Genomic DNA, 12,120 nt, shown 5'->3' on the forward strand with positions numbered 1-12,120 from the left:
AACGACTCATATACATAACTGGACTCAAAGTAAAGCAATAAGACACGAGCCACACATATAAAGCTTGTAAAAGAATGTAAACAACTTAGATCGTTAAGGATAAAATGACAACAAACTCCACTTTTCTTTTATAAACATAAAACAGCTTTTGTGGGAGGTTCTTTAACCGACAACCACCACTACGAGCCTTAGTGATGATACAACGTTTTACCTCACGTTGCCAAAGGACCATCCTATACCTTGCCATCGATATAGGACCTTACTTTTGCTTAGTGGATCCACTAGCCTAATCTTGCGTGATCATCTAAAAAGAATGATACGACAAGTCCCATGTTGGCGCATGGTTCTTAGGGAGAGTTGAGTTAATATGAACTCGTGTCCCCCAATTCGGTGCTCAATACTACTCCCAAAAATACTTTGGCTCATGCTTTTAAAATAACTTCTTTCTTTGATTGAGATAATTACTCAAAACTTTAGCCCAAAGGCTCCTTTGGGGAAAGAAAACATGATTCCCTTCTTATTCAAATATAATAGCATTTACAACCTCCTTTGGGAATACTTAGTTCCCTAATAGCTTTCTCTTTTTTTTTTAAGAGAATTCAACTTTAAACTCATGACTTAGCTTGAAACTAAGACTCTTACTCGACTTGAAACTTCACTTGACTTGGAACTATCTTTCCTTGAATCGGAATTATGAATTCAAGGTGTTCGATCACATGTTATGGAAGGATTCTTGAACGCTTAGACGCACTTTGGAACGTCGAAAACAACTATAAAACATAGGTGAATTACTTTGGAACATGCATGAGAAAGTGAGAAAAGAAGAGGGGAAACTTGGCTGAGACTTCAGATTTCTGGTGACACAGATGGGACTTACGGTCGCCATCGACGGACCGTAGATGGACTTACGGTCCGTACTGCGGTTCGTAGATTCGTCAGAGATTTTCCCCAGAATTCATTTAAGAAAAAGACTAAGTGTTGACCTACGGTCCTGACTTACGGTCCGTAGGTCAGGCCACGGACCGTAGGTCGTGACCGTAGATCGATGCCCCAAAAACCAACTTCTGTTCCGATTGACGGTTGACCAGTACGGACCGTAGATCGATCTACGGTTCGTAGGTCAGTCCCGTAGATGGGGATCGACAGCCCAGAAATTTCTGCAAATCGATGGTGGATCAACTTTTAAAGGGTCATAGCTCTTAGAATCATAATCCCCTCAACCTACAATAGGTTTCAACCTAAATGCACAACCCAATCAAGTCTCACAACGAACACTAACTTCAACAACCTCAACAACAATATCAACAACAACTAACAACTTCGACACTTCAACAACAATTCCAATCTTTTCTCAAATCATAGAATAAACTTAGTGTGTGTGAGGGAAAGGATCAACCCACACGAAAAACTCACATACCTTGATAGGGATCACCCCCGACGAAAATCCACAATGGTCTTGACAAATCTCCTCTTTCTTCTCTTCTTCTTCTTCTCCTTCTTCTCTTCTTCAATCTCAAGAACCCTAACTCTTTCTCTTTCAAAAAAAAATGGGACAAAAATGATCCAAAGATCATCCTAATACAACAATATGAGCTTAAAAGAATTGGCTAGGGAAAAGACTAAAATGCCCTTAATGGTTCCCGGACGGATCTCCTTGTCAACTGCCCAACTTTCAAAGGTCATAACTCCCTCATACGAACTCGGAATCGAGCAAACTCGGTGGCGTTGGAAAGGTAGTTCCACGAACTTTGCAACCATAGCTGGAATTCCACCTAACTCATCCTGAGCTAGAATTTGTGGCTGTTCAAAGTTGGCCAAAATTTCACATTTTCCATACTTAGCCAAAATTTCCAAAACTTTAAATTCTTTCCAAAAAATGAAAATTTCCAATTCTAAGCCTCTTCAATTATTTCGCATTGCCGGATGTTACAAAAATATCCCCATTAAGACAATTGGTGGCATAATAAAAGAAACACGTGGCAAGATAAAAAAGAATTGGACAAATTTTAATTTTACTTTCCCTCCAAATCACTAAAATCATTTTTTTAGAGTGCATGTTTTTTGTTATATTGCTTGAAGAATATAGTTTTCTTTCTTTAGGATATGTGACTGGGATTAGGTTATTGTGTTATATGTGTGGATTTTTATTATTATATTGTGGTAAATTGCTTACATTTATATTGGTTTGTGTATTGATATTGCACCTATTCTTTCCTTGTTGAGTACATGGCGTCTCTCAATAACTGATTCGAGACTTTAATTAGGAATGTCTAACTTCGAATTCTAGCGTGAGCTATTCTTTCGGGATGTACAATTCCTCTATTGTTCTTGTCCATATTTTCGAACTAAGGCATTCTTAGACTATGGGTTATTTGTTTTAAGCTTCGGCGTTGCATCTCATTTATGCCAGACATTAGAGTTTCAGTATTACGACTTTCAATTTTTATGGATTTATTTTCTCAACTAGAAAATTCGACCGCGCTTTGCGTGATTATTTTGTAAAATTTTTTAAATGAATTTATGCTACAATATTTTAGTTAAAATTAATTTGAGAGATAAAAGATGCAGAACCATGATACTTATTAATATCAACAATAAAAAATATGTCTATTAATATAATAATAATAATAATAATAGTAATAATAATAATAAATCAGGATAGTTGGATAAAAAATATGAACTTGTTAGCTAAATCAAATTTGTATTCGTAAAAAAAAATATTTTTTAAAAAGAATTTCTAATAATGTAGGTTTAAACTAAATAATACCTTTATTATACATGTGCTCAATGTAGATTTTCATAAAATTTTATTATAAAATTGATTACGAATAGAATATAAAATTTCAAAAAATACATGACAATAAGATATTCAATATTCTTTGTAGTTCACTCTCTCCACAGTTCTAATCACAAATAAATAAATAAAAAATCTCCACAACAGAACAAACTCGACTTAAATTCATAGCAAGGAATCATTCAAAAGTTTTTTCTCTTCATATTGTTTAGGTACAAAAAAGAAAATAAATTTTAAAAATTTATCACATATTAAATAATTGTCCTTCATTCCTTCAATAGACGTTTTCCTTATATATGATTTACACAAAAAGTAAAATAAATAAAAACAAATAACACAATTAAAATTAACTGACCTCTACTTCATTTTCACATGAAATAATTTTGTAGTGATTCTTTTTTCAATCAAACTTCATTCAAAACGTAATGTCGTATCAATTACAATTCTTTATGATAGGTTTCAAATGTTTTATTGATAATAATTACTACAACAAATGTCAATTCAACTGTTACGACTTGTTCCCGTCGATATAGAAAAGCTAATGGGAAAATATTTTGGGCCGGAAAACTTTTTCGTAATATCTCAAAATTTCCCAACATAGTCCAGATTTGAACGAAATCAGATTCAGTAAGGTCTAGGGAAATCTGGTAACAATTGGGTGTTCCAATTGTGAATTTGATTACATGAGTGGATAACTAAGACGTTAAGGAACTCGTACGACTTTACGAAATTGAATTCCGGCGAGTAGAACTCCTAGAATTGATCTTAGCATGAACGGGTAGTTTCTGAGTGTCGTTGGTTGAAGGTGTGTTGTGAAATGGGAATTTGGAATTCTCAAATCGACTCACTGGTTCCGTGCAAGTCGTTGTGGCGGGCTGGGGGCCGCCATAGCGGGACAATCGCGATTTAAGTCAGAAATAAACCCCAAAACGTCTTTATTCTGCACTTTTCGACTTTGAGAGCTAATTAAGGAACGAACCCCAGGCGATTCTTGACAATTTTCCACTATTCTTAAGGGTAAAGGTAAAGTTTTAACTCCCCGAATCCATTTTTTGATCTGTAGATTGTAATCTAATGGGTAATTATCGATGGGGGATGGTTTTGATACACAAATTATGGTGGAAAAAGCCCTAATCTGGGTATGGGGATCATGGGTTTGACTTAGGGTTGATAGAATTGTTGGTAATTCGGGTAATTAGTTATTGATTATTGATTCGTATTATATTAACTGTTTGTAGACCAAGAACAAGCGAAATGAATATGGAAAGGGAAGAATCAAGTTTCTTAGGGGATTCAAGCTTGTTTCGAGGTAGGTGATGGTTGTGATTTCATATTGTGTGATGTATGTTTGTTCTTTCTTCATTGTAATACGTGTATGTATGTGAATGTTTCACTATTGATCACACTAATTGTAAATGAGGATAGTTGAATGATTGAATGCCATGAATCATGACTTGATCGAATGATTTGAGAATATACTTATGATTGTGATTGTGGCTTGTTGAATGGATCGAGTGTTGCGTTTCGACACACTAACTGGGATCGGTTGCCACATTTCGACATAAATATATGGATCAGTTGCCATGTTCCAGCATAAACATTGGATCGGGTACCACGTTTTGGTATGCTAACAGTTTGGGTTTGGGTTCCATGAGAGGACCATTGACTTGACATAATTGTATATCTTGAGAATGTGAAATTGTACGTTGTTCGTAAACGATGTGATATTGTATATGTTCAGTGTATGCATGTTATTATTATGTTGTAATGGCTTATGTATGTTGCACTTAGTAGGATAGTTGCGTGATCCTACCAGTACACTGTGGTTGTGTACTGATACTGCACTTGCTCTTTCTTTGTTGAGTACAAGGCATCTTCCAGCAGCTATTGACAAACCTCGCTTAGAAGATTAGTGATCATCATCGAATTCAAGGGTGAGCCAGTTCTTTTGGGCAGCCATGAGTTCTCTTTTTGGTTTATGTCCACATTTCAGACTTAGACTAGTACTTTAGTAGTCTTATGTTTAGTTTGGGATTGTATCCCTTCCTATTTAGACTTATGGTTGAACTTTAGAAGTTTTGGTACATTGACTTTTAGGTTCTAGGCATTACTTTCGCAATGTTAGATTTGCTTGATTAGACTTTTATTGGAGTTTATGGGAACTCCCTATCTTTTCCTTAGCATTTAAACTTGTTTTCGTAATCCTAAATGCCTTAGTTGTTGGAATCTTTGGTTAGCTAGTTAGTATTAATGGTTATCCCACATGAGGGTTAGTGTGGATGTCAATCTCGATGGTTTGGGTCGTGACAAAGTTGGTATCAGAGCCTAGGTTCATTGAACTCGATGTACCAAAATGAGTCTAGTACAATCTTGCGGAATGGTACAGAGACGTCTGTACTTTTCTTCGAGAGGCTATAGGACTTTAGGAAATCTCTATGCTTTATTTTGTCTCATTTCATGCTATAACTTGATTCCAATTGGTATCTAGTGATTCAAATTGGTATCTAACCTCCTTCACTCATATGTCTGCAGATGGTTAATACTAGGTTTACCGATGTCAGACTAGCAGCTCCCGTCAATGCTCTAGTTGAGGAATCTGCAGCAAGAGGCCGCGGTCGAGGCTGGAGTAGAGGAAGAGCTAGGGGTAGAGGCCGAGGAAGGGAATGACCTACTAAGGATGGAGCACCGGTTGGAAATGCTCCCAGAAATGAGGCCCCTCCTGCGCATCATGAGGAGGTAGAGGAGAAAGTGGAAGTTGAGAATGAAGAGAATGTTGGACAAGAGGAAGAGGTGCAGGTTGAGACTACAGGTATTCCTCCTTTGGACCCAGTGTTAGCTCAACAAATTATGTCATTCTTGAAAGGGTTGGTTGGTCCTAAAGTGCTTCCGTCTGTTCAAGCAACTCAAGCTCCCGTCAATCCTCTTATTGTTATCACTGTCCCCAAGGTGGGAGGGAATGTATGTAATGATGATTTCTTCTGTTCTTTGTTGGGTCCTGTTATGACTGGTAATGAACATGAGATGTTGACTAAGTTCTTGAAGTTGAAATCGCCTGTGTTCTATGGTTCTGAGAGTGAGGATGCATATGAATTCATCTTAGATTGTTATGAGAGGCTTCATAAGTTGGGAATCGTCCATCAACATGGGGTTGAGTTTGTGACTTTTCAGCTTCAAGGTGAGGCTAAGCAGTGGTGGAGAGCTTATGTAGAATGCAAATCTTCAGTTTTACCTCCACTTACTTGGACTCAGTTTCATGCCCTGTTTTTAGAGAAGTATGTGCCTAGGACTTTGAGGGATTGCAAGAAGGATGAGTTCATGGCTTTGGAACAAGGTGGTATGTATGTGGCCTCTTATGAGGCTAAGTTTCATGTCTTGTCTAGATATGCTACTCAACTGGTGACTACTGAGGAAGAGAGGATCTGTTTATTTATTAAGGGACTAAATTCTGAGTTGCAAGTATTATATGTTCATATGATCTCTGCGGGGAAAAGCTTCAATGAGGTAACATACTTTGTGAAGAAAGTAGAGGGGGTGGGGCGAGACAGTCAAGCTAAGACATTGGCTAAGAGGGCTAAGAACTCGGGTAACTTTCAAGGTTCTTACTCCAAAGGGTCATGAAGGCCAATACTTGCAGCCAAGCCAATTCAATCTGTTATGCCTGCCTCTACAAGTAATTACTCGGGAACTCCACCTCATAATTTGATTCAGGATAGCCAGGGAGTCGCACCTTTGGCGGGCAGCAGACCATCTTTTGATCGTACTTGTTACAATTGTGGAGAACCTGGGCATATAAGGAGAGATAGTCCCCACCCGCGCATGTCAGATTCCGTGCAGCAATAATCTAGAGCAGTGGTACCCACGAGAAATGGTAATAATGGTTGAGGGCATCCACAAGGTAGGCGAGGAGGAAATCATCGAGATCGTGGAGGTCGGGGAAATGGTAATGCAGGCAGAGGTACAGTGCAGCCAGGCAGGGAAGTCGCCCATCACGATGACAGGGCTCAGTGTTATGCCTTCCCGAGCAAGAGCGAGGCAGAGGCGTCTGACGTAGTGATCACAAGTACTATTCTTTTCTGTGACCGGATGACTAATGTGTTATTTGATCTGGGTTCCACTTATTCTTATTTTTGCATCAGAGTTTGATATGATTTGTGATATACTTGATGCTCTCATCCATGTTTCTACCCGAGTTGGAGAGTCTGTCATAGTCCCCATGTCTATCGTGTTTGTCCTATTTTGTTTATGAGTTTTCAAACTTGGGCTTATTTTGTGATTTTGAATATGACTAACTTTGATATAATCTTAGGCATGACTTGGTTGTCCCCCTATTATGTTGTGCTTAATTGTAAATACTAAGTCGGTGACTCTAGAAATTACGAAAAGGGAAAAATTAGAGTGGGAAAAGGTGTACAATCCTAAGCAAGCTAAGATCATATCCTTCATTCGGGCTAGTAAACTGGTATGGCAGGTTTGTTTAGCTTATTTGGCTCATATTAGGGATGTTGAGGTTGAGTCTCCATCTATTGAGTCTATTCTTGTGGTGTTAGAATTTAGAGAAGTGTTCCCTACCGATTTACCTGGTATGCCGCCGGATAGAGATATAGATTTATGCATTGATTTGGAACCTGGTACCCGCTCCATTTCTATCCCTTCGTATCGCATGGCTCCGGTGGAATTAAGAGAGCTTAAGGCTCAAATCCAAGAACTTCTTGACAAAGGATTTATTCGTCCTAGTGTTTTCCCTTGGGGTGCTCCTGTCTTGTTTGTTAAGAAAAATGATGGTAGTATGAGGATGTGTATAGATTACCAGTAATTGAATAGGGTCACCATTCAAAACAAGTACCCATTGCCTAGAATAGATGATCTTTTTGACCAATTGCAAGGTGCATCAATTTTCTCTAAAATTGATCTAAGGTTTGGGTACCATCAGTTAAAAAGTAGGCCTGAGGATGTGCCTAAGGCGACGTTTAGAACCCGTTATGGGCACTATGAGTTCCTAGTTATGTCGTTTGGGTTGAATAATCCGCCTGCAGCTTTCATGAGTTTGATGAATGGGGTGTTCAAACCCTTTCTTGATTCGTTTGTTATAGTCTTCATTGATGACATTTTGGTCTACTCGAAAAGTGAGGAAGAGCATGCCGACCATCTTCGGATTGTTATGGGTGTTCTTGGGAAACAAATGTTGTATGCAAAATTTTCTAAGTGTGAATTTTGGTTGAATTCTGTTGCTTTTTTGGGACATGTAGTTTCAAAGGAAGGGGTAGTGGTAGATCCCCAAAAAATTGAAGCGGTTAAGAATTGGGTTCAACCTAGCTCTGTGACGAAAGTTAGGAATTTTGTGGGGGCTCGCTAGCTACTATCGTCGATTTGTGAAGAACTTTGCTTCTATTGCCACTCACTTGACAAATTTGACAAAAAATGAGGTACCTTTTGAATGGACTGAAAAATGTGAGGAGAGCTTTCAAAAGCTCAAGACTCTTTTGACCACAACGCCTATTATAACATTATCGGTGGAACGTAAAGATTTCATTGTTTATTGTGATGCTTCGCGTTCTTGCTTGGGTGTTGTGTTGATGCAGGGTAAGAACGTTATAGCCTATGCATCGCGACAATTGAAGGTGCATGAGAGGAATTACCCAATGCATGATTTAGAGTTGGCAGCGGTAGTGTTTTCTCTTAAGATCTGACGACATTACCTCTATGGTGTCAAGTGTGAGATGTTTACTGATCATCGTAGTTTGCAGCATGTGTTCACTCAAAATGATCTGAATTTGAGATAACGAAGGTGAATGGAGTTACCTAAGGATTATGATGTCACCATTCAATACCATCTGGGTAAGGCTAATGTAGTGGTAGACACACTAAGTTGAAAAGCGGTAAGTATGGGTAGTTTGGCTTGCTTGAGTGTAAACAAGCGACCTTTGGCTAAGAAAATCCAGACCTTGAAGTCTAAGTTCAAGCGGTTGGGCATTTAAGAAAGAGGTGGGGTGCTAGCTAGCATTGAAGTAAGGGCCACTTTCATTGAGGAGATCAAGACCAGACAGTTTGAGGATGAAAAATTGAATGAGCTTAGAAAGAAGACGGTGATTGGTAAGGCACAAGAGACCACTCTTGATGCGGAAAGTGTGTTCAGTTTTAAAGGAAGGATTTGTGTTCCTCGAGTTAAGTACTTACTTCAGAAATTTTTGACCGAATCCCATGGCTCACGATATTCCATTCATCCGGGTGTGACCAACATGTACCGAGATTTGAAGCGAATTTATTGGTGGCCGGGCATGAAGAAATACATAGTGGAATATGTCGCTAAGTGTCAAAATTGCCAACAAGTGAAATATGAGCATCAAATGCCTGTAGGTTTGCTTTAGAGAATGCCAATTCCGGAATGGAAGTGAGAAAGAATAGCCATGGATTTCGTGGTTGGTCTTCCCAAGACTTTGGGGAAGTTTGATTCTATTTGGGTAGTGGTTGACAGATTGACTAAGTCAGCCCATTTTTTTCTTGTAAGAATAGATTATAATGCTGAAAAATTGGCTAAAGTTTATGTGAAAGAGATAGTGAGGTTGCATGGGGTGCCCCTCTCTATCATCTCAGGCCATGGTACCCAATTCACATCCAAGTTTTGGAGGAAATTGCATGAGGAATTGGGCACACAACTCACTTTTAGTAAAACCTTCCACCCACAGACGGACGGGCAATCATAGAGGACTATTCAAGTGTTGGAAGACATGTTGAGGGCATGTGTGATTGATTTTGGAGGGCATTGGGATAAGTTCTTACTTTTGTGCGAGTTCTCCTATAATAATAGTTACCACTCCAGCATAGATATGGCACCGTTTGAGGCACTCTATGGAGGGGATGTAGATCACCCATAAGATGGTTTGATGCTGGAGATGTGAAACCTTTGGGGGTCGATTTAGTGAAGGATACTCAAGATAAGGTGAGGAATATTCAAACTAAGCTTTTAGCAGCCCAGAGTAGATAGAAAAAGTATGTAGACCATAAGGTAAGAGATATGGCATTTCAGACTGGTGAGAATGTTCTTCTTAAGGTATCACCCATGAAAGGGGTGATGAGATTTAGCAAGAAAGGCAATCTAAGTTCGCGATACATTGGTCCCTTTGAGGTTCTTGAATGTGTAGAGCCAGTTGCCTATAGATTGGATTTACCTCATAATCTATTTGGAGTTCATCCGGTATTTCATGTGTCTATGTTGAAGAGATATCATGGTGACGGGGATTACATCATTAAGTGGGACTCAATTGTGTTAGACAAAGACCTCCAACATGAGGAGGAACCGTTTTCCATTCTTGATCGTGATGTGCATAAGCTGAGGACCAAGGAGATTAAAGTCCATGAAAGTTCAATGAAAGCATCGTCCAGTTGAGGAAGCTACTTGGGAAATCGAGAAAGACATGCTAGACAAGTATCCCCAGTTGTTTGTCGATTCAGGTACTACTCAATTCTTTCCTTAGCCTTTTTTTTTTCAGTTTGTCACTCGTGGATGAGTGATGGGTAAATTGGTATCTATTGTAACGACCTATTCCCGTCGTTATAGAAAAGCCAACGGGGAAAATTTTGGGCCGGAAAACATTTTCGTAGTATCTCAAAATTTCTCAACCTAGTTCAGATTTGGACGAAATCAGAGTCAGTAAGGTCTAGGGAAATCTGGTAACAATTGGGTGATTCAATTGTGAATTTGATTATGTGAGTGGATAGCTAAGACGTTAAGGAACTTGTACGACTTTACGAAATTGAATTCAGGCGAGTAGAACTCCCGGAATTAATCTTAGCGTGAACGGGTAGTTCCTGAGTGTCGTTGGTTGAAGGGGTGTTGTGAAATGGGAGTTTGAAATTCTTAAATTGACTCACTGGTTCCGTGCAAGCCGTTGTGGTGGAATTATTCCCACAAGGGCATGGTCGTTGTGGCGGGCTGGGGGCCGCCATAGTGGACAATCGCGATTTAAGTCAAAAATAAACCCCAAAACGTCTTTATTCTTGAATCCATTTTTGATAGTTTTCCACCATTCACAAGTTTGACTTTGAGAGCTAATGAACGAACCCCAGGCGATTCTTGACAGTTTTCCACTATTTTTAAGGCTAAAGGTAAGGTTTTAACTCCTCGAATCCATTTTTTGATCCGTAGATGATAATCTAATGGGTAATTTGTAACAACTCGCAATTTGAAATAACTAGGAAGAAGCCAATAATTGGAAATAGTCATTTATGAAAATCTGGATATTTTGTTAAGTTAGAATAAGTTGAGTTTTGGTCAACTTCAAACGGCCATAACTCCTAGCTGAGGATGAGTTAGGTATATTTACAAATATGGTTGAAAATCTCTTTGAATGATCTTTCCAACGCCGCCAAGTTTGCGTGATTCCGAGTTCGTATAAGTAAGTTATTCCCTTCGGAAGTAGGGGCTGTTGGGTTAAGGAAAGTCAAATCCAGATTTTGGAAGGGTAATTTAATCTTTTCCTTACCTAATTATTCTAATTCGTTTTTAGGAGTTTAATTTGAGTAAAGTCAGATTTTAGTCAGTTTTAGAAAAGTGAATTTTATGCTAGGGATTGGAGAAGATGAGAAAAGAGAAGAACGTTCAAGATCCGTCAATTTCGTCAAGGATAGCTTGTGGATTTCGTCGAGGGTGATCCCTAAAAGGTATGTGAGATCACATAGCATTAGGTTAGTTCACCCACGCGCCAACGATGTTTAAATTCAGCGAAATTAAGTTTTTGAAAGTTTAGAAATTGGGTTTTTGATGAACATTATTGAAAGTTTCGTTTGAATTTCTTGTGGGTTGTGTTGTCGGAGTTTCTTGCGATTTGATTCATGTTTCCGGGTGAAATTTCGGTTTGAATCTATCATATATTGAGGGTATAAATGATTCTAAGTGTTCGGGGAAGGAACCATTGAAGTTTAGAGGTTTTAGAGATGAAAAACGGAGAAGAAAACTCATCAAACACCTGGGGATAAGGGTGGGGCGTCACGCCAGCCAGCGCGCCTCAAAAGGGTCTCTGAATCTTCACCCTTGGGGCGCCGTGCCAGCCAACGCGCCCCAAACCAGTCCCTGAATGTTGAGGGCTGGCTCCCCGTGCCTCTCATAGCGCCAGGGACGCCAGTTCTCCCCATTTCTTCCCCACCTTTTCGTACTTGTACTTTAGCAATTTACCTATGTTTTCTAGTTGATTCCAACGCTCTGAGGTACATCCAAACATCATGAAATAATCCATAACCATGAGAGCATGAACCTTGAATCCATAATCCAATTCAAGGAAAGTTAAGATCAAAGTCAACAGAAGTTAAGAGTCAAGTCTAGAAGTTAAGAA

This window comes from Solanum verrucosum, unplaced genomic scaffold (assembly GCF_900185275.1).
Source record: "Solanum verrucosum unplaced genomic scaffold, falcon-dt-bn FXZP01000151.1, whole genome shotgun sequence".
In the NCBI taxonomy this organism is placed as follows: Eukaryota; Viridiplantae; Streptophyta; class Magnoliopsida; order Solanales; family Solanaceae; genus Solanum; species Solanum verrucosum.